General features: G+C 43.5%; 1 protein-coding gene across 1 annotated transcript in view; it reads right to left on the bottom strand.

Moving 5' to 3' along the window:
* The window catches only part of TMEM198 (transmembrane protein 198), a 101011-nt gene that overhangs the window by 8402 nt on the left and 70695 nt on the right, over positions 1-21914 (bottom strand). The window lies entirely within an intron of this gene.

Below are 21914 nucleotides of genomic sequence, written 5' to 3'. Positions count from 1 at the left end.
ATCAATAGGTATGTTCATGAAGTTAACCAGATTTTGCCTTTATCTTTTATTATCTTGAAGAATTCAAACGTGTATTTAATTTTAAAGGAATGTCTATAAGCCTGTGCTATGATTCACTGTCTGCAGCCAAGCAGGCAAGCCATAAAGCTCCACAGCCTGCATGAAAAAGCTGTAGTTTTAACAGCCAAGTGCTGTTTAATTGGAAGAACTGAATGTCAGCTGAAAAAGAGCCATTGTATGCAGAGTAGGGCCAGACACAAGGATTGAAAAAATAAAGTATTCAAAAAATTCTGCCCACAATATTAAGATGTTTTATTTTCTTAAAGTACAACTACAGCTTTACTGTTAGGTTTGAGGTGAGTGGAACACAATATGCAGGAATAGACGTACAGGAAACTTAAAGTCTTTTAAAAACAGAATTTATGTTTACCTGATAAATTTCTTTCTCCAACGGTGTGTCCGGTCCACGGCGTCATCCTTACTTGTGGGATATTCTCTTCCCCAACAGGAAATGGCAAAGAGCCCAGCAAAGCTGGTCACATGATCCCTCCTAGGCTCCGCCTACCCCAGTCATTCGACCGACGTTAAGGAGGAATATTTGCATAGGAGAAACCATATGGTACCGTGGTGACTGTAGTTAAAGAAAATAAAATATCAGACCTGATTAAAAAAACCAGGGCGGGCCGTGGACCGGACACACCGTTGGAGAAAGAAATTTATCAGGTAAACATAAATTCTGTTTTCTCCAACATAGGTGTGTCCGGTCCACGGCGTCATCCTTACTTGTGGGAACCAATACCAAAGCTTTAGGACACGGATGAAGGGAGGGAGCAAATCAGGTCACCTAAATGGAAGGCACCACGGCTTGCAAAACCTTTCTCCCAAAAATAGCCTCAGAAGAAGCAAAAGTATCAAACTTGTAAAATTTGGTAAAAGTGTGCAGTGAAGACCAAGTCGCTGCCCTACATATCTGATCAACAGAAGCCTCGTTCTTGAAGGCCCATGTGGAAGCCACAGCCCTAGTGGAATGAGCTGTGATTCTTTCGGGAGGCTGCCGTCCGGCAGTCTCGTAAGCCAATCTGATGATGCTTTTAATCCAAAAAGAGAGAGAGGTAGAAGTTGCTTTTTGACCTCTCCTTTTACCTGAATAAACAACAAACAAGGAAGATGTTTGTCTAAAATCCTTTGTAGCATCTAAATAGAATTTTAGAGCGCGAACAACATCCAAATTGTGCAACAAACGTTCCTTCTTTGAAACTGGTTTTGGACACAGAGAAGGTACGATAATCTCCTGGTTAATGTTTTTGTTAGAAACAACTTTTGGAAGAAAACCAGGTTTAGTACGTAAAACCACCTTATCTGCATGGAACACCAGATAAGGAGGAGAACACTGCAGAGCAGATAATTCTGAGACTCTTCTAGCAGAAGAAATCGCAACTAAAAACAAAACTTTCCAAGATAATAACTTAATATCAACGGAATGTAAGGGTTCAAACGGAACCCCCTGAAGAACTGAAAGAACTAAATTGAGACTCCAGGGAGGAGTCAAAGGTTTGTAAACAGGCTTGATTCTAACCAGAGCCTGAACAAAGGCTTGAACATCTGGCACAGCTGCCAGCTTTTTGTGAAGTAATACCGACAAGGCAGAAATCTGTCCCTTCAGGGAACTTGCAGATAATCCTTTTTCCAATCCTTCTTGAAGGAAGGATAGAATCCTAGGAATCTTAACCTTGTCCCAAGGGAATCCTTTAGATTCACACCAACAGATATATTTTTTCCAAATCTTGTGGTAAATCTTTCTAGTCACAGGCTTTCTGGCCTGAACAAGAGTATCGATAACAGAATCTGAGAATCCTCGCTTCGATAAAATCAAGCGTTCAATCTCCAAGCAGTCAGCTGGAGTGAAACCAGATTCGGATGTTCGAACGGACCCTGAACAAGAAGGTCTCGTCTCAAAGGTAGCTTCCAAGGTGGAGCCGATGACATATTCACCAGATCTGCATACCAAGTCCTGCGTGGCCACGCAGGAGCTATCAGGATCACCGACGCCCTCTCCTGCTTGATCCTGGCTATCAGCCTGGGGATGAGAGGAAATGGCGGGAACACATAAGCTAGTTTGAAGGTCCAAGGTGCTACTAGTGCATCCACTAGAGCCGCCTTGGGATCCCTGGATCTGGCCCCGTAGCAAGGAACTTTGAAGTTCTGACGAGAGGCCATCAGATCCATGTCTGGAATGCCCCACAGGTGAGTGACTTGGGCAAAGATTTCCGGATGGAGTTCCCACTCCCCCGGATGCAATGTCTGCCGACTCAGAAAATCCGCTTCCCAATTTTCCACTCCTGGGATGTGGATAGCAGACAGGTGGCAGGAGTGAGACTCCGCCCAAAGAATAATTTTGGTTACTTCTTCCATCGCTAGGGAACTCCTTGTTCCCCCCTGATGGTTGATGTACGCAACAGTCGTCATGTTGTCTGATTGAAACCGTATGAACCTGGTCCTCGCAAGCTGGGGCCAGGCCTGGAGAGCATTGAATATCGCTCTCAGTTCCAGAATATTTATCGGTAGAAGAGATTCTTCCCGAGACCAAAGACCCTGAGCTTTCAGGGATCCCCAGACCGCGCCCCAGCCTATCAGACTGGCGTCGGTCGTGACAATGACCCACTCTGGTCTGTGGAACATCATCCCTCGAGACAGATTGTCCAGGGACAGCCACCAACGGAGTGAGTCTCTGGTCCTCTGATTTACTTGTATCTTCGGAGACAAGTCTGTATAGTCCCCATTCCACTGACTGAGCATGCACAGTTGTAATGGTCTTAGATGAATGCGCGCAAAAGGAACTATGTCCATCGCCGCCACCATCAACCCGATCACTTCCATGCACTAAGCTATGGAAGGAAGAGGAACGGAATGAAGTATCCGACAAGAGTCCAGAAGCTTTGTTTTTCTGGCCTCTGTTAGAAAGATCCTCATTTCTAAGGAGTCTATAATTGTTCCCAAGAAGGGAACCCTTGTTGACGGGGATAGAGAACTCTTTTCCACGTTCACTTTCCAGCCGTGAGATCTGAGAAAGGCCAGGACAATGTCCGTGTGAGCCTTTGCTTGAGGAAGGGACGACGCTTGAATCAGAATGTCGTCCAGGTAAGGTACTACTGCAATGCCCCTTGGTCTTAGCACCGCTAGAAGGGACCCTAGTACCTTTGTGAAAATCCTTGGAGCAGTGGCTAATCCGAAAGGAAGCGCCACGAACTGGTAATGTTTGTCCAGGAATGCAAACCTTAGGAACCGATGATGTTCCTTGTGGATAGGAATATGTAGATACGCATCCTTTAAATCCACCGTGGTCATGAATTGACCTTCCTGGATGGAAGGAAGGATAGTTCGAATGGTTTCCATCTTGAACGATGGGACCTTGAGAAATTTGTTTAAGATCTTGAGATCTAGGATTGGTCTGAACGTTCCCTCTTTTTTGGGAACTATGAACAGATTGGAGTAGAACCCCATCCCTTGTTCTCTTAATGGAACAGGATGAATCACTCCCATTTTTAACAGGTCTTCTACACAATGTAAGAACGCCTGTCTTTTTATGTGGTCTGAAGACAACTGCGACCTGTGGAACCTCCCCCTTGGGGGAAGTCCCTTGAATTCCAGAAGATAACCCTGGGAGACTATTTCTAGCGCCCAAGGATCCAGAACATCTCTTGCCCAAGCCTGAGCGAAGAGAGAGAGTCTGCCCCCCACCAGATCCGGTCCCGGATCGGGGGCCAATATTTCATGCTGTCTTGGTAGCAGTGGCAGGTTTCTTGGCCTGCTTTCCCTTGTTCCAGCCTTGCATTGGTCTCCAAGCTGGCTTGGCCTGAGAAGTATTACCCTCTTGCTTAGAGGACGTAGCACCTTGGGCTGGTCCGTTTTTACGAAAGGGACGAAAATTAGGTCTATTTTTTGCCTTGAAAGGCCGATCCTGAGGAAGGGCGTGGCCCTTACCCCCAGTGATATCAGAGATAATCTCTTTCAAGTCAGGACCAAACAACGTTTTCCCCTTGAAAGGAATGTTTAGTAGCTTGTTCTTGGAAGACGCATCAGCCGACCAAGATTTCAACCAAAGCGCTCTGCGCGCCACAATAGCAAACCCAGAGTTCTTAGCCGCTAACTTAGCCAATTGCAAAGAGGCGTCTAGAGTGAAAGAATTAGCCAATTTGAGAGCATTGATTCTGTCCATAATCTCCTCATAAGGAGGAGAGTCACTATCGAGCACCTTAAGCAGTTCATCAAACCAGAAATATGCGGCAGTAGTGACAGGGACAATGCATGAAATGGGTTGTAGAAGGTAACCCTGCTGAACAAACATCTTTTTAAGCAAACCTTCTAATTTTTTATCCATAGGATCTTTGAAAGCACAACTATCCTCTATGGGAATAGTGGTGCGTTTGTTTAAAGTAGAAACCGCTCCCTCGACCTTGGGGACTGACTGCCATAAGTCCTTTCTGGGGTCGACCATAGGAAACAATTTTTTAAATATGGGGGGAGGGACGAAAGGAATACCGGGCCTTTCCCATTCTTTATTAACAATGTCCGCCACCCGCTTGGGTATAGGAAAAGCTTCTGGGAGCCCCGGCACCTCTAGGAACTTGTCCATTTTACATAGTTTCTCTGGGATGACTAAATTTTCACAATCATCCAGAGTGGATAATACCTCCTTAAGCAAAATGCGGAGATGTTCCAATTTAAATTTAAATGTAATCACATCAGATTCAGCCTGCTGAGAAATGTTCCCTAAATCAGTAATTTCTCCCTCAGACAAAACCTCCCTGGCCCCCTCAGATTGGGTTAGGGGCCCTTCAGAGATATTAATATCAGCGTCGTCATGCTCTTCAGTAACTAAAACAGAGCAGCCACGCTTACGCTGACAAGGGTTCATTTTGGCTAAAATGTTTTTGACAGAATTGTCCATTACAGCCGTTAATTGTTGCATAGTAAGGAGTATTGGCGCGCTAGATGTACTAGGGGCCTCCTGAGTGGGCAAGACTCGTGTAGACGAAGGAGGGAATGATGCAGTACCATGCTTACTCCCCTCACTTGAGGAATCATCTTGGGCATCATTGTCATTATCACATAAATCACATTTATTTAAATGAATAGGAATTCTGGCTTCCCCACATTCAGAACACAGTCTATCTGGTAGTTCAGACATGTTAAACAGGCATAAACTTGATCAGAAAGTACAAAAAACGTTTTAAAATAAAACCGTTACTGTCACTTTAAATTTTAAACTGAACACACTTTATTACTGCAATTGCGAAAAAACATGAAGGAATTGTTCAAAATTCACCAAATTTTCACCACAGCGTCTTAAAGCCTTGAAAATATTGCACACCAATTTTGGAAGCTTTAACCCTTAAAATAACGGAACCGGAGCCGTTTTAAGCTTTAAACCCCTTTACAGTCTTTGCTGAGACCCAACCAAACCCAAAGGGGAATACGATACCAAATGACGCCTTCAGAAGTCTTTTATAAGTATCAGAGCTCCTCTCACATGCGACTGCATGCCATGCCTCTCAAAAACAAGTGCGCAACACCGGCGCGAAAATGAGACTCTGCCTATGCTTTGGGAAAGCCCCTAAAGAATAAGGTGTCTAAAACAGTGCCTGCCGATATTATTATATCAAAATACCCAGATAAAATGATTCCTCAAGGCTAAATATGTGTTAATAATCAATCGATTTAGCCCAGAAAAAGTCTACAGGTTAAATAAGCCCTTGTGAAGCCCTTATTTACAATCGTAATAAACATGGCTTACCGGATCCCATGGGGAAAATGACAGCTTCCAGCATTACATCGTCTTGTTAGAATGTGTCATACCTCAAGCAGCAAGGGACTGCAAACTGTTCCCCCAACTGAAGTTAATTGCTCTCAACAGTCCTGTGTGGAACAGCCATGGATTTTAGTTACGGTTGCTAAAATCATTTTCCTCATACAAACAGAATTCTTCATCTCTTTTCTGTTTCTGAGTAAATAGTACGTACCAGCACTATTTGAAAATAACAAACTCTTGATTGAATAATGAAAAACTACAGTTAAACACTAAAAAACTCTAAGCCATCTCCGTGGAGATGTTGCCTGTACAACGGCAAAGAGAATGACTGGGGTAGGCGGAGCCTAGGAGGGATCATGTGACCAGCTTTGCTGGGCTCTTTGCCATTTCCTGTTGGGGAAGAGAATATCCCACAAGTAAGGATGACGCCGTGGACCGGACACACCTATGTTGGAGAAAAGTGCTCTAATAAAGCAAGAGAAACAGAATTGATCAATATGAAGGGTAAAACAAAAGCAGAGTCCAGGAACAGGACACAGATCGGGTACCAAGAGATCAGTCCAGCAACTTGGCACCAAGGGGCAAACAAGAGCAGGAACAGGCGAAAAGTCAGGTACCATAAGATCAGTCCAACAACTAGGTTCCAATGGGCAAATAAGAGCAGAGTCCAGGAAGGTATCAGTCCAGCAATTAGGTACCAGGGTGAAGACAAGAAATAATGTCCATCAGGTATAGGTGGACAGGCTGAAACAGCATAGAAGATAGATGAAGTAGATAAAAAAGAATTCAGGTAAGCTGCCACTGGTGACTCAGCAGGAACCGGATACCCAGTGGGTACTGTTGTTGAGGCTGCCACAGGATAACAGGTAGGTGTGGCAGGTACAGCAGAATTCAGAGACTTAGCAAGCACCGGAACAAGGTAAGTATCAGCTTGTTACACCACAGGATACAGGTGAGCAGGTAAGGTGTACCTCTCAATAAGTCAGCCCAGAGTGATGGGCTGAGTGGATTTATATAGGAACTCCCACACATGTAGGTGGGAGTTCTTATCATTCGGCATGACCTCTTTATATCAGCGCAGCAAGAGGCCGCCCACGCCTAGGGAGAGCAGCAGCCACTGCAGAAGACAGAGCTCGACGTTCCATGTGGAGAAGTTTAAACTTCACTTTAAAGTTTAAACTTAATTTCCAAGCCTGTGCGGTGTGCACAGCACAGTGCCATAGCCTGCAGGCACTTACAGACTGAACCGGCGTTGGATGCAACCTGCAGGAGGAACACAGCGTTTTTTTTCCCTTTGCTGCCCTGCAAACTTAAAGCCACCCGGTATCTAAAATCATGGGTCAATATTTGCACAAGACAAGACCCCAGCCCAGTACCATATTGGCTCCTGATGGTCAGAGGCCTCCTGCAATCACACCCACGTGTGGATGGTTGTATGCACGCCGAAGCAGGCTGTTACTCAGCAGACCCTCCGCTCCAGACGAACAAGAAGCGGTCCATGCCCTCTCTCTCTAATTGGAACTTCCAATAGAGATGGGATTGGCTATTGGCAGGAGCCCATCACGGGATCCGTCTAGGTAAGTTCATGACATTTTCAGTCTCAGCTGTGTAAATTACAGATACACAGGGCTAGATTACAAGCGAGGCGCAAACGGTTTTACGCTAGCGCAATCACGATTTCGCAATCCATATTTCTTCCGCTGATTTTACAATTCGGTAGAAATCACGATTGAGCTAGCGCAATAGCCTTTTCCGCTTCAATCCTTACCGCTGTGGTAAACTGTGCTAGAGAAATAAAAAGTTGATCAAAACACAACAAAAATACATTACAAAGTACACTTACATGATCCATAAACCAGTGATTTTCAACCTTTTTTTGCCATGGCACATTTTTTTACATTAAAAAATCCTGCGGCACACCACCATCCCGAAATTTTACAAAATCACACATTGTAGCCTAATACAGTATATCCTTTATAATAAAAGGCCAGGTATGTTTGTCAGATGCAGTCATGTGCAGTAGAGACTGCAGAGGACAAACATACCTGGCCTTGAGCAGCAGAGTAGTGCACACTGTGGAAGCTGCCTGGTGGGGGCGGGGCGTGCCTTGGGCGTGTAGTGGCGGGGGTGTGGCTGACGTGCGTGTCGAGGGGGTGTGGCCTTGTGGGGCATGTGAGGGGCGTGGCCAGCGGGAGAGAGATGGGAGAGCCAAAATAGAGGAGGGAATGAGAGAAAGCGAGCAAAAGAGGGGGGGGAGAGAAAGAGAGGAGGAGGGAGAGAGAGAGAGAGAGCAAAGAGAGGAGGGAGAGAGAGAGAGCAAAAGAGGGGGGGAGAGAGAGAGAGCAAAAGAGGGGGGAGAGAGCAAAAGAGGGGGGGGAGAGAGCAAAAGAGAGGGGGATAGAGAGAGCAAAAGAGAGGAGAGGAAGAGAGCAAAAGAGGGGGGAGATCAAAAGAGGGAGGAGCGAGATATCAAAAGAGGGGGAGAGAGATCAAAAGATGGAGAGAGAGAGCAAAAGAGGGGGAGAAAGCGCAAAAGAGAGCGGAGAGAGAGCAAAAGAGAGGGGAAGAGAGAGAGAGCAAAAGAGAGGGGGAGAGAGAGAGCAAAAGAGGGGGGGAGAGTAAAAGAGGGGGGCAGAGAGAGAGCAAAAGAGGGGGGAGAGAGAGAGCAAAAGAGGGGGAGAGAGCGAGCAAAAGAGCGGGGAGAGAGCAAAAGAGGGGGGAGAGAGAGCAAAAGAGAGGAGGAGAGGGGAGAGAGCAAAAGAGGGGGGAGAGAGAGCAAAAGAGAGGAGGAGAGAGAGAGAGCAAAAGAGAGGGGGAGAGAGAGAGAGAGAGAGAGAGAGCAAAAGAGGGGAGAGAGAGAGAGAGCAAAAGAGGGGGGAGAGAGAGCAAAAGAGGGGGAGAGAGAGCAAAAGAGGGTGAGAGAGAGAGAGCAAAAGAGGGGGGAGAGAGCAGAAGAGGGGGAAGAGAGAGAGAGCACGAGCAAAAGAGGGGGGAGAGAGCAAAAGAGGGGGGAGAGAGAGCAAAAGAGAGGGGGAGAGAGAGCAACAGAGGGGAGAGAGAGCAAAAGAGGGAAGAAGAGAGAGCAAAAGAGGGGAGAGAGAGAGCAAAATAGGGGAGAGAGAGCAAAATAGGGGGAGAGAGAGCAAAAGAGGGCGAGAGAGAGAGAGCGCAAAAGAGGGGGAAGAGAGCAGAAGAGGGGGGAAGAGAGAGAGCGCGAGCAAAAGAGGAGAGAGGGAGCAAAAGAGAGGGGGAGAGAGAGAGAGAGAGAGAGAGCAAAAGAGAGGGAGAGAGAGAGCAAAAGAGGGGGGAGAGAGCAAAATAGAGGAGAGAAAGCAAAATAGGGGAGAGAGAGAGCAAAAGAGGGCGAGAGAGAGCGCAATAGAGGGGGATGAGAGCAGAAGAGGGGGGAAGAGAGAGAGCGCGAGCAAAAGAGGGGAGAGAGAGCAAAAGAGGGGGGAGAGAGCACAAGAGGGGAGAGAGAGAGCAAAAGAGGGGGGAAAGAGCAAAATAGGGGGGAGAGAGAGCTCAAAAGAAAGGGGGGAGAGAAAGAGAGAGAGCGCAAAAGAGAGGGGGGGAGAGAAAGGGAGCACGGGTTGGAACCGCAGTACTTAAAAAAATGGCCCGTGTATATATATATATATATATATGAACAATTTAGTCAATTCAATTCAGAATTCAGAATTCAACCAGGCTTTGAGCAGGATGGTTGTAACTTGTTGTTTTTTTATGTTATGTGCGGGTACATTCCAGATGCAGGGGGTATAGCGAGCACAGGTTTAGAAGCAGGGACGGCTCCATGTGGTGCAGCACACATTTGGACTCATGCTGAAAGTTAAGCATTTAGTTATTTTTTTCACTTTAAAGTTTAAACTTCATTTTAAAGCCTGTGCGGTGTGCGCAGCACAGTGCCATAGCCTGCAGCACTGAACCGGCGTTAGATGCAGCCTGCAGGAGGAACACAGCGTTTTTTTTCCTTTGATGCCCTGCAAACTTAAAGTCTTTAAGTTTGCAGGGCAGCAAAGCAGGAAAAAAAACCCGGTGTCTAAAATCATGGGTCAATATTTGCACAAGACAAGACCCCAGCCCAGTACCGTATTGGCTCCCGATGGTGAGAGGCCTCCTACGATCACACCCACGTGTGGATGGTTGTATGCACGCCGCAGCAGGCTGTTACTTAGCGGACTCTCCACTCCGGATCAACAAGAAGCGGTCAATGCCCTTTCTCTCTAATTGGAACTTTTAATAGAAATGGGATTGGCTATTTCAATCAAGCAAAAGTGGCAGGTGGGCGTGTATTATGGGCTAGGTCACGTGCAGTAAGTTCTGTACACTCTGGAGTTATAACTTATTACATTATGGCGGCGGCTCTCTGCCGATGCACTCCCAAAGTGAGCAGAACTTTGCTGCTCAGTCCCCACACACTTCTGCAGTAAATGATACCGTCTGACTGATGAGCCTGTACCTGATGATCTCTCACGGCACACTAGTGTTCCGCAGCACAATGATTAAAAATCACTGCCATAAACTGCACTATTAACCCATAAACCGCCATGCCCCCACATCGCAAACACTAAATAATACTATTAACCCCTAACCCGCCACCCCCCCACATCACAAACACTAAATAATACTATTAACCCCTAAACTAACATCCCTCTACATTGCAAACCACCTAAATAAAATCTTAAACCCTAAATCCCCATCCCCCCACAACGCAAACTATCGAATTGATCTATTAACCCCTAAACCGCCATCCCCCCACAACGTAAGTAATAAACATCTAAACCCTCTTTACCTAACACCCCCTAACTTAACCCAAAATAAAATACCCATAAATTAACTAAAATCCTAACTAATTTAAAATAAAAAAATCTTAACTGTAAAATTAAATTAAAACCTAATCTTGCCTAAAAAAAAAAAAACTACCATTACTGAAAAAAAATTACATTACAAAAAATAAAAAAATCCTACCATTTGCAAAAAAACCTTACCATTTACCAAAAAAAAAAAAGGGCCTTTTGTAGAGCATTGTCCTGAAGTGATTAGCTCTTTTGTTTAAACCCCCCTAACATTACAACCGCCAACATAAAAAAAACTAACTAAAAAAATCCTAAAATACCCATTGCCCTGAAAAGGGCATTGGGATGGGCATTCAGCTCTTTTGCTGCCCAAACACTAATAAAAAAAAAAAAAAACTTACAACCCCATAATTGGTACACACCGGTGATGATGGGCGGAGCTCAATCTTCATCCCTGGGGCGTTCCATCTTTATCCATCGCGGGTCCATCTTCTTCCATCTCCAAACCGGCGGCGATGTCGGTGGTCCTCTTCAGACCTTCAACAGTGAGGTCCTCTTTGTGCGGTCTCCAGCCGCACACTGAATAGTGAATGCAAGGTACCCCTTTTATATAGGGGTAACCTTGCATTCCTATTGGCAGATTTGAATCTTCAAATTCATATCAGCCAATAGGATGAAAAGCTTGCATTCACTATTCAGTGTGCGGCAGAAGACCGCATGAAGAGGACCTCCCTTTTAAAGGTCTGAAGAGGACCACCAACGTCGCCGCCAACCTTTCTGCCAGCACTGGGATAAAGAAAGAAGATGGACTGCGCCCGGGATGAAGATGGAAGAAGATGGACACGCGATGGATGAAGATGGAGCACCGCTAGGATGAAGATGGAGCACCGCTGGGATGAAGATGAAGTGTCGCCCATCATCACCAGTGAGTACCAACTTTGGGGTTAAAGGGTGTTTTTTTTTTTAAATTAGGGCTTTTTGGGGGGGGGGTTTGGCAGCAAAAGAGCTGAATGCCCTTTTAAGGGCAATTCCCCTTCCAAATGCCCTATCGGGGCAATGGGTAGTTTAGGATTTTTTTAGTTAATTTTTTTTATTTTGCGGGGTTGGGGGGTTGTAAATGTTAGGGGGTTAGTGGGGGGGGGTTAAACAAAAGAGCTGATCGCTTTTAAGGGCTATTGGTAGTTTATTTTTAGAATATGTTGGGTTTTCTATTTTGGGGTGTGTTTTTTGTTTTTTTTAGGTAAGATTAGGTTTTAATTTAACTTTACAGGTAAGTTTTTTTATTTTAAAGTAGTTAGGATTTTTTTTATTTAATTTATGGGTATTTTAATTTGGTTTAAGTTAGGGGGTGTTAGGTTAGGAGGTTTAGATGATAGTTTATTACCTTGTTTTGTGGGGGATGGCGGTTTAGGGGTTAATATTTTATTAAGGTAGTTTGTGATGTGGGGGGTGGCAGTTTAGGGGTTAATAGAATATTTAGATAATTTGCGATGTGGGGGGATGACAGTTTAGGGGTTAATACTTTAAATTAGTGTTTGCGGTCTGAGGGAATGGCGGATTAGGGGTTATTAGACTAGGGTCTTATGGTAAGGTGTTTTTGTTTTGTTTTCGAGAGTAGGGCATTAGGTTTATGTCAATGGGGGAACACATGCCAAAAGTCCAGAGATTTTTGCGCTTTTCAGGCTACCGCTAGCGCTAAATAATGAATTTCTCAAATTGTAATACGAGCAGATACAGAGAAGTGCAAAAAGCTTTACGATAGCAATATTTTCGCTAGCAAAAAATTTAGATTTACTGTGGCACTTGTAATCTACCCCACAATTGGGAAAAAAACTGTAGTAAACATATAAAAATATAGGAAAATAACCATTGGGATTTAGTGACACTAAATGCCTAGATTTGTGCAATCATCCCTCCAAATCAGATAACGAATCTGCAAAGTACCAGCAAAAGTCACTAAAGAGTTCTGGTTAAACAAATCACCATGCTGTGTAAAGTAGACTAACAGTTGACATAATATTAGAGGATTATCCTCATGAAGAAGGCAAATTATGTTTTCCTTGGAAGTCAAAACCATGACTTAGAAGGAGCATAGAGTTAAAAAATGTCCAATTTATAATCTTAGCTATAGATATATATGAGATAAAACTATAATAGTAATACATTTGTATATAAATTTTACTTAAAGTTATTGTAAACTTTACTGAATGAAAGGCCAGTATTACATAATACTCTTAAAATCAGGGGCCCTTTTACTCATTAAAGTTTACAAAGAAGCTTATTTTTTAAGAATACTTACCTACATCTGCTGCCTTTTTTTAGCGGATCGATGATGAATCCGGCTTCCATCAATCGTTGTGTGCCCCCTTTGGCGTCCAGCTCGTGGGGCAACAAAAGGATTAGAGGAAGTCGGTTTGTCATCGATATGCTAATGAAACCGTAGATGCGGGCGGAGGATTAGCAGTAAGGTAAGTATTTAAAAAAAAACATAATTTATGCTTACCTGATAAATTTATTTCTCTTGTAGTGTATTCAGTCCACGGGTCATCCATTACTTATGGGATATATTCCCTTCCCAACAGGAAGTTGCAAGAGGATCACCCAAGCAGAGCTGCTATATAGCTCCTCCCCTCACATGTCATATCCAGTCATTCGACCGAAACAAGACAAGAAAGGAGAAACCATAGGGTGCAGTGGTGACTGGAGTTTTAATTAAAATTTAGATCTGCCTTAAAAGACAGGGCGGGCCGTGGACTGAATACACTACAAGAGAAATAAATTTATCAGGTAAGCATAAATTATGTTTTCTCTTGTTAAGTGTATTCAGTCCACGGGTCATCCATTACTTATGGGATACCAATACCAAAGCCAAAGTACACGGATGATGGGAGGGACAAGGCAGGAACTTAAACGGAAGGAACCACTGCCTGTAGAACCTTTCTCCCAAAAACAGCTTCCGAAGAAGCAAAAATATCAAATTTGTAAAATTTTGAAAAAGTGTGAAGTGAAGACCAAGTTGCAGCCTTGCAAATCTGTTCAACAGAGGCCTCCTTCTTAAAGGCCCAGGTGGAAGCCACAGCTCTAGTGGAATGAGCTGTAATTCTTTCAGGGGGCTGCTGTCCAGCAGTCTCATAGGCTAAACGTATTATGCTACGAAGCCAAAAGGAGAGAGAGGTTGCCGAAGCTTTTTAACCTCTCCTCTGACCAGAGTACACGACAAACAGGGAAGAAGTTTGACGAAAATCTTTAGTTGCCTGTAGATAGAACTTCAGGGCACGGACTACGTCCAGATTATGCAAAAGTCGTTCCTTCTTTGAAGAAGGATTAGGACATAATGATGGAACAACAATCTCCTGATTGATATTCCTGTTAGAAACTACCTTAGGTAAAAACCCAGGTTTAGTACGCAGAACTACCTTGTCTGAATGGAAAATCAGATAAGGAGAATCACAATGTAAGGCCGATAACTCAGAGACTCTTCGAGCCGAGGAAATAGCCATCAAAAACAGAACTTTCCAAGATAAAAGCTTAATATCAATGGAATGAAGGGGTTCAAGCGGAACCCCTTGAAGAACTTTAAGAACCAAGTTTAAGCTCCACGGAGGAGCAACAGTCTTAAACACAGGCTTAATCCTAGCCAAAGCCTGACAAAAAGCCTGGACGTCTGGAACTTCTGCCAGACGTTTGTGTAAGAGAATAGACAGAGCAGAAATCTGTCCCTTTAACGAACTAGCAGATAAGCCCTTTTCTAAACCCTCTTGTAGAAAGGACAATATCCTAGGAATCCTAACCCTACTCCATGAGTAACCCTTGGATTCGCACCAATATAAATATTTACGCCATATCTTATGGTAAATTTTTCTGGTAACAGGCTTCCGTGCCTGTATCAAGGTATCAATAACTGACTCCGAGAAGCCACGCTTTGATAGAATCAAGCGTTCAATCTCCATGCAGTCAGCCTCAGAGAAATTAGATTTGGATGTTTGAAAGGACCTTGTATTAGAAGGTCCTGCCTCAGAGGTAGAAACCATGGTGGACAGGACGACATGTCCACTAGGTCTGCATACAAGGTTCTGCGTGGCCACGCAGGCGCTATCAGAATCACCGATGCTCTCTCCTGTTTGATCTTGGCAATCAGTCGAGGTAGCATCGGAAATGGTGGAAACACATAAGCCATGTTGAAGACCCAAGGGGCTGTCAGAGCATCTATCAGCGCCGCTCCCGGGTCCCTGGACCTGGATCCGTAACAAGGAAGCTTGGCGTTCTGGCGAGACGCCATGAGATCCAGATCTGGTTTGCCCCAACGATGAATCAGTTGAGCGAAGACCTCCGGATGAAGTTCCCACTCCCCCGGATGAAAAGTCTGGCGACTTAGAAAATCCGCCTCCCAGTTCTCCACGCCTGGGATGTAGATCGCTGACAGGTGGCAAGAGTGAGACTCTGCCCAGCGAATTATCTTTGAGACTTCCAACATCGCTAGGGAACTCCTGGTTCCCCCTTGATGGTTGATGTAAGCCACAGTCGTGATGTTGTCCGACTGAAATCTGATGAACCTCAGTGTTGCTAACTGAGGCCAAGCTAGAAGAGCATTGAATATTGCTCTCAACTCCAGAATATTTATTGGGAGGAGTTTCTCCTCCTGAGTCCATAATCCCTGAGCCTTCAGGGAGTTCCAGACTGCGCCCCAACCTAGAAGGCTGGCATCTGTTGTTACAATCGTCCAATCTGGCCTGCGAAAGGTCATACCCTTGGACAGATGGACCCGAGAAAGCCACCAGAGAAGAGAATCTCTGGTCTCTTGGTCCAGATTTAGCAGAGGGGACAAATCTGAGTAATTCCCATTCCACTGACTTAGCATGCATAATTGCAGCGGTCTGAGATGCAGGCGCGCAAATGGCACTATGTCCATTGCCGCTACCATTAAGCCGATTACTTCCATGCACTGAGCCACTGACGGGCGTGGAATGGAATGAAGGACACGGCAAGCATTTAGAAGTTTTGATAACCTGGACTCCGTCAGGTAAATTTTCATCTCTACAGAATCTATAAGAGTCCCTAGAAAGGAGACTCTTGTGAGTGGTGATAGAGAACTCTTTTCCACGTTCACTTTCCACCCATGCAACCTCAGAAATGCCAGAACTATCTCTGTATGAGACTTGGCCATTTGAAAGTTTGACGCCTGTATCAGGATGTCATCTAGATACAGAGCCACCGCTATGCCTCGCCGTCTTAGAACCGCCAGAAGTGAGCCCAGAACCTTTGTAAAGTTTCTCGGGGCCGTAGCCAACCCGAAGGGAAGAGCTACAAACTGGTAATGCCTGTCTAGAAAGGCAAATCTTAGGTACCGATAATGATCTTTGTGAATCGGTATATGAAGGTAGGCATCCTTTAAGTCTACTGTGGTCATGTATTGACCCTCTTGGATCATGGGTAGGATGGTTCGAATAGTTTCCATTTTGAATGATGGAACTCTTAGGAATTTGTTTAAGATTTTTAGGTCCAAGATTGGTCTGAAGGTTCCCTCTTTCTTGGGAACCACAAACAGATTTGAGTAAAACCCTTGCCCTTGTTCCGTCCGCGGAACTGGGTGGATCACCCCCATTACTAAGAGGTCTTGCACACAGCGTAGAAATGCCTCTTTCTTTATTTGGTTTGCTGATAACCTTGAAAGATGAAATCTCCCTTGTGGAGGAGAAGCTTTGAAGTCCAGAAGATATCCCTGAGATATGATCTCCAACGCCCAGGGATCCTGGACATCTCTTGCCCAAGCCTGGGCGAAGAGAGATAGTCTGCCCCCCCACTAGATCCGTTTCCGGATAGGGGGCCCTCTCTTCATGCTGTCTTAGGGGCAGAAGTAGGCTTTCTGGCCTGCTTGCCCTTGTTCCAGGGCTGGTTAGCTTTCCAGCCCTGTCTGTAACGAGCAACAGGTCCTTCCTGTTTTGGAGCGGAGGAAGTTGATGCTGCTCCTGCCTTGAAGTTACGAAAGGCACGAAAATTAGACTGTTTGGCCTTTGATTTGGCCCTGTCCTGAGGAAGAGCATGACCCTTATCTCCAGTAATGTCAGCAATAATTTCTTTCAAGCCGGGCCCGAATAAGGTCTGCCCTTTGAAAGGAATATTAAGCAATTTAGATTTAGAAGTCACGTCAGCTGACCAGGATTTAAGCCATAGCGCTCTGCGCGCCTGGATGGCGAATCTGGAGTTCTTAGCCGTTAGTTTGGTTAAATGTACAACGGCATCAGAAACAAATGCATTAGCTAGCTTAAGTGCTTTAAGCTTGGCCATAATCTCATCCAATGGAGCTGTGCGAATGGCCTCTTCCAGAGACTCAAACCAGAATGCCGCAGCAGCAGTGACAGGCGCAATGCATGCAAGGGGCTGTAAGATAAAACCTTGTTGAACAAACATTTTCTTAAGGTAACCTTCTAATTTTTTATCCATTGGATCCGAAAAAGCACAACTATCCTCCACCGGGATAGTGGTACGTTTAGCTAAAGTAGAAACTGCTCCCTCCACCTTAGGAACCGTCTGCCATAAGTCTCGTGTGGTGGCGTCTATTGGGAACATTTTTCTAAATATCGGAGGAGGGGAAAAGGGAACACCGGGTTTATCCCACTCCTTGCTAATAATTTCTGTAAGCCTTTTAGGTATAGGAAAAACGTCAGTACACACCGGTACCGCAAAGTATCTATCCAACCTACATATTTTCTCTGGAATTGCAACCGTGTTACAATCATTCAGAGCCGCTAATACCTCCCCTAACAATACACGGAGGTTCTCAAGCTTAAATTTAAAATTAGAAATCTCTGAATCCGGTCTCCCTGGATCAGATCCGTCACCCACAGAATGAAGCTCTCCGTCCTCATGTTCTGCAAATTGTGACGCAGTCTCAGACATGGCTCTCACATCATCAGCGCGCTCTGTCCTTAACCCAGAGCTATCGCGCTTGCCTCTTAATTCAGGCAATTTAGATAATACCTCTGTCATAACATCAGCCATGTCTTGCAAAGTGATTTGTATGGGCCTCTCTGATGTACTTTGCGCCACAATATCACGCGCCTCCTGAGCGGGAGGCGAAGGTACTGACACGTGAGGAGAGTTAGTCGGCATAACTTCCCCCTCGTTGTCTGGTGATAATTTCTTTACAGATATAAATTGACTTTTATTCAAAGTGACATCAATACATTTAGTACACATATTTCTGTGGGGCTCCACATTGGCCTTCAAACATAGTGAACAAACAGATTCATCTGTGTCAGACATGTTTAAACAGACTCGCAATGAGACTAGCAAGCTTGGAAAATCCTTTCAAATAAATTTACAAGCAATATAAAAAACGCTACTGCGCCTTTAAGAAGCACAAAAAAACGTCACAGTTGAAATAACAATGAACCAAATCAGTTATAGCAACCAATTTTTCACAGTAAATGTATTAAGTTAGCAAAGCATTGCACCCACTAGCAAATGGATGATTAACCCCTTAATACCCAAAAACGGATAATCAATTTAACAATTAACATTTTTATCACAGTCAAACACACTGTCACAGGTCTGCTGTGACTGATTACCTCCCTCAAAATGAATTTTGAAGACCCCTGAGCTCTCTAGAGACGTCCTGGATCAAGGAGGAAGAAACAGGAAGACTGAAACTGAATTTTTACTGCGCAAAAAAGCGCTAAAATAGGCCCCTCCCACTCATATTACAACAGTGGGAAACCTCAGTTAACAGTTTCTATGTAGAAATAAACGACAGCCATGTGGAAAATCATGCCCCAAAAGATTTATCACCAAAGTACCTCACAAAAAACGAATAACATGCCAGTAAACGTTTTAAACATGCACTTTAAAAGTTAGGTAGTGTTATTAATAAGCCTGCTACCAGTCGCTTCTACTGCAGTTAAGGCTCATACATTACTTCAGTATTAACAGTATTTTCTTAGTCAAATTCCATTCCTTAGAAAATTACTTATTGTACATACATTCATCAGCCTGATACCAGTCCCTACTGCATTTAAGGCTGTACTCACATTATATCGGTATCAGCAGTATTTTCTTAGTCAATTCCATACCTTGTTTGCAGGATTCCCCACACGCTATTCCCTTTCTGAAAGTTACCCCACTCCTCAGAATGTGTGAGAACAGCCAGTGGATCTTAGTTACTTCTGCTAAGATCATAGAAAACGCAGGCAGATTCTTCTTCCAAATACTGCCTGAGAACAAATAGCACACTCCGGTGCCATTTAAAATAACAAACTTTTGATTGAAGAAATAAACTAAGTATAAAAAACACCACAGACCTCTCACAACGTCCTATCTAGTTGAGTTGCAAGAGAATGACTGGATATGACATGTGAGGGGAGGAGCTATATAGCAGCTCTGCTTGGGTGATCCTCTTGCAACTTCCTGTTGGGAAGGGAATATATCCCATAAGTAATGGATGACCCGTGGACTGAATACACTTAACAAGAGAAATAAGCATCTTTATAAACCTTAATGAATTAAAGTGCCCCTTTATTTAAGAGTATTTTTTTAATTCAGTAAAGTTTACAATCACTTTAAAGAGAAGTGATATAAATTGACTTTTATTCAAAGTGACATCAATACATTTAGTACACATATTTCTGTGGGGCTCCACATTGGCCTTCAAACATAGTGAACAAACAGATTCATCTGTGTCAGACATGTTTAAACAGACTCGCAATGAGACTAGCAAGCTTGGAAAATCCTTTCAAATAAATTTACAAGCAATATAAAAAACGCTACTGCGCCTTTAAGAAGCACAAAAAAACGTCACAGTTGAAATAACAATGAACCAAATCAGTTATAGCAACCAATTTTTCACAGTAAATGTATTAAGTTAGCAAAGCATTGCACCCACTAGCAAATGGATGATTAACCCCTTAATACCCAAAAACGGATAATCAATTTAACAATTAACATTTTTATCACAGTCAAACACACTGTCACAGGTCTGCTGTGACTGATTACCTCCCTCAAAATGAATTTTGAAGACCCCTGAGCTCTCTAGAGACGTCCTGGATCAAGGAGGAAGAAACAGGAAGACTGAAACTGAATTTTTACTGCGCAAAAAAGCGCTAAAATAGGCCCCTCCCACTCATATTACAACAGTGGGAAACCTCAGTTAACAGTTTCTATGTAGAAATAAACGACAGCCATGTGGAAAATCATGCCCCAAAAGATTTATCACCAAAGTACCTCACAAAAAACGAATAACATGCCAGTAAACGTTTTAAACATGCACTTTAAAAGTTAGGTAGTGTTATTAATAAGCCTGCTACCAGTCGCTTCTACTGCAGTTAAGGCTCATACATTACTTCAGTATTAACAGTATTTTCTTAGTCAAATTCCATTCCTTAGAAAATTACTTATTGTACATACATTCATCAGCCTGATACCAGTCCCTACTGCATTTAAGGCTGTACTCACATTATATCGGTATCAGCAGTATTTTCTTAGTCAATTCCATACCTTGTTTGCAGGATTCCCCACACGCTATTCCCTTTCTGAAAGTTACCCCACTCCTCAGAATGTGTGAGAACAGCCAGTGGATCTTAGTTACTTCTGCTAAGATCATAGAAAACGCAGGCAGATTCTTCTTCCAAATACTGCCTGAGAACAAATAGCACACTCCGGTGCCATTTAAAATAACAAACTTTTGATTGAAGAAATAAACTAAGTATAAAAAACACCACAGACCTCTCACAACGTCCTATCTAGTTGAGTTGCAAGAGAATGACTGGATATGACATGTGAGGGGAGGAGCTATATAGCAGCTCTGCTTGGGTGATCCTCTTGCAACTTCCTGTTGGGAAGGGAATATATCCCATAAGTAATGGATGACCCGTGGACTGAATACACTTAACAAGAGAAATAAGCATCTTTATAAACCTTAATGAATTAAAGTGCCCCTTTATTTAAGAGTATTTTTTTAATTCAGTAAAGTTTACAATCACTTTAAAGAGAAGTGATATAAATTGACTTTTATTCAAAGTGACATCAATACATTTAGTACACATATTTCTGTGGGGCTCCACATTGGCCTTCAAACATAGTGAACAAACAGATTCATCTGTGTCAGACATGTTTAAACAGACTCGCAATGAGACTAGCAAGCTTGGAAAATCCTTTCAAATAAATTTACAAGCAATATAAAAAACGCTACTGCGCCTTTAAGAAGCACAAAAAAACGTCACAGTTGAAATAACAATGAACCAAATCAGTTATAGCAACCAATTTTTCACAGTAAATGTATTAAGTTAGCAAAGCATTGCACCCACTAGCAAATGGATGATTAACCCCTTAATACCCAAAAACGGATAATCAATTTAACAATTAACATTTTTATCACAGTCAAACACACTGTCACAGGTCTGCTGTGACTGATTACCTCCCTCAAAATGAATTTTGAAGACCCCTGAGCTCTCTAGAGACGTCCTGGATCAAGGAGGAAGAAACAGGAAGACTGAAACTGAATTTTTACTGCGCAAAAAAGCGCTAAAATAGGCCCCTCCCACTCATATTACAACAGTGGGAAACCTCAGTTAACAGTTTCTATGTAGAAATAAACGACAGCCATGTGGAAAATCATGCCCCAAAAGATTTATCACCAAAGTACCTCACAAAAAACGAATAACATGCCAGTAAACGTTTTAAACATGCACTTTAAAAGTTAGGTAGTGTTATTAATAAGCCTGCTACCAGTCGCTTCTACTGCAGTTAAGGCTCATACATTACTTCAGTATTAACAGTATTTTCTTAGTCAAATTCCATTCCTTAGAAAATTACTTATTGTACATACATTCATCAGCCTGATACCAGTCCCTACTGCATTTAAGGCTGTACTCACATTATATCGGTATCAGCAGTATTTTCTTAGTCAATTCCATACCTTGTTTGCAGGATTCCCCACACGCTATTCCCTTTCTGAAAGTTACCCCACTCCTCAGAATGTGTGAGAACAGCCAGTGGATCTTAGTTACTTCTGCTAAGATCATAGAAAACGCAGGCAGATTCTTCTTCCAAATACTGCCTGAGAACAAATAGCACACTCCGGTGCCATTTAAAATAACAAACTTTTGATTGAAGAAATAAACTAAGTATAAAAAACACCACAGACCTCTCACAACGTCCTATCTAGTTGAGTTGCAAGAGAATGACTGGATATGACATGTGAGGGGAGGAGCTATATAGCAGCTCTGCTTGGGTGATCCTCTTGCAACTTCCTGTTGGGAAGGGAATATATCCCATAAGTAATGGATGACCCGTGGACTGAATACACTTAACAA

The sequence above is a fragment of the Bombina bombina genome, chromosome 1 (assembly GCF_027579735.1).
Source record: "Bombina bombina isolate aBomBom1 chromosome 1, aBomBom1.pri, whole genome shotgun sequence".
Taxonomy (NCBI): Eukaryota; Metazoa; Chordata; class Amphibia; order Anura; family Bombinatoridae; genus Bombina; species Bombina bombina.
This window is presented reverse-complemented; position numbering and strand designations above follow the sequence as displayed.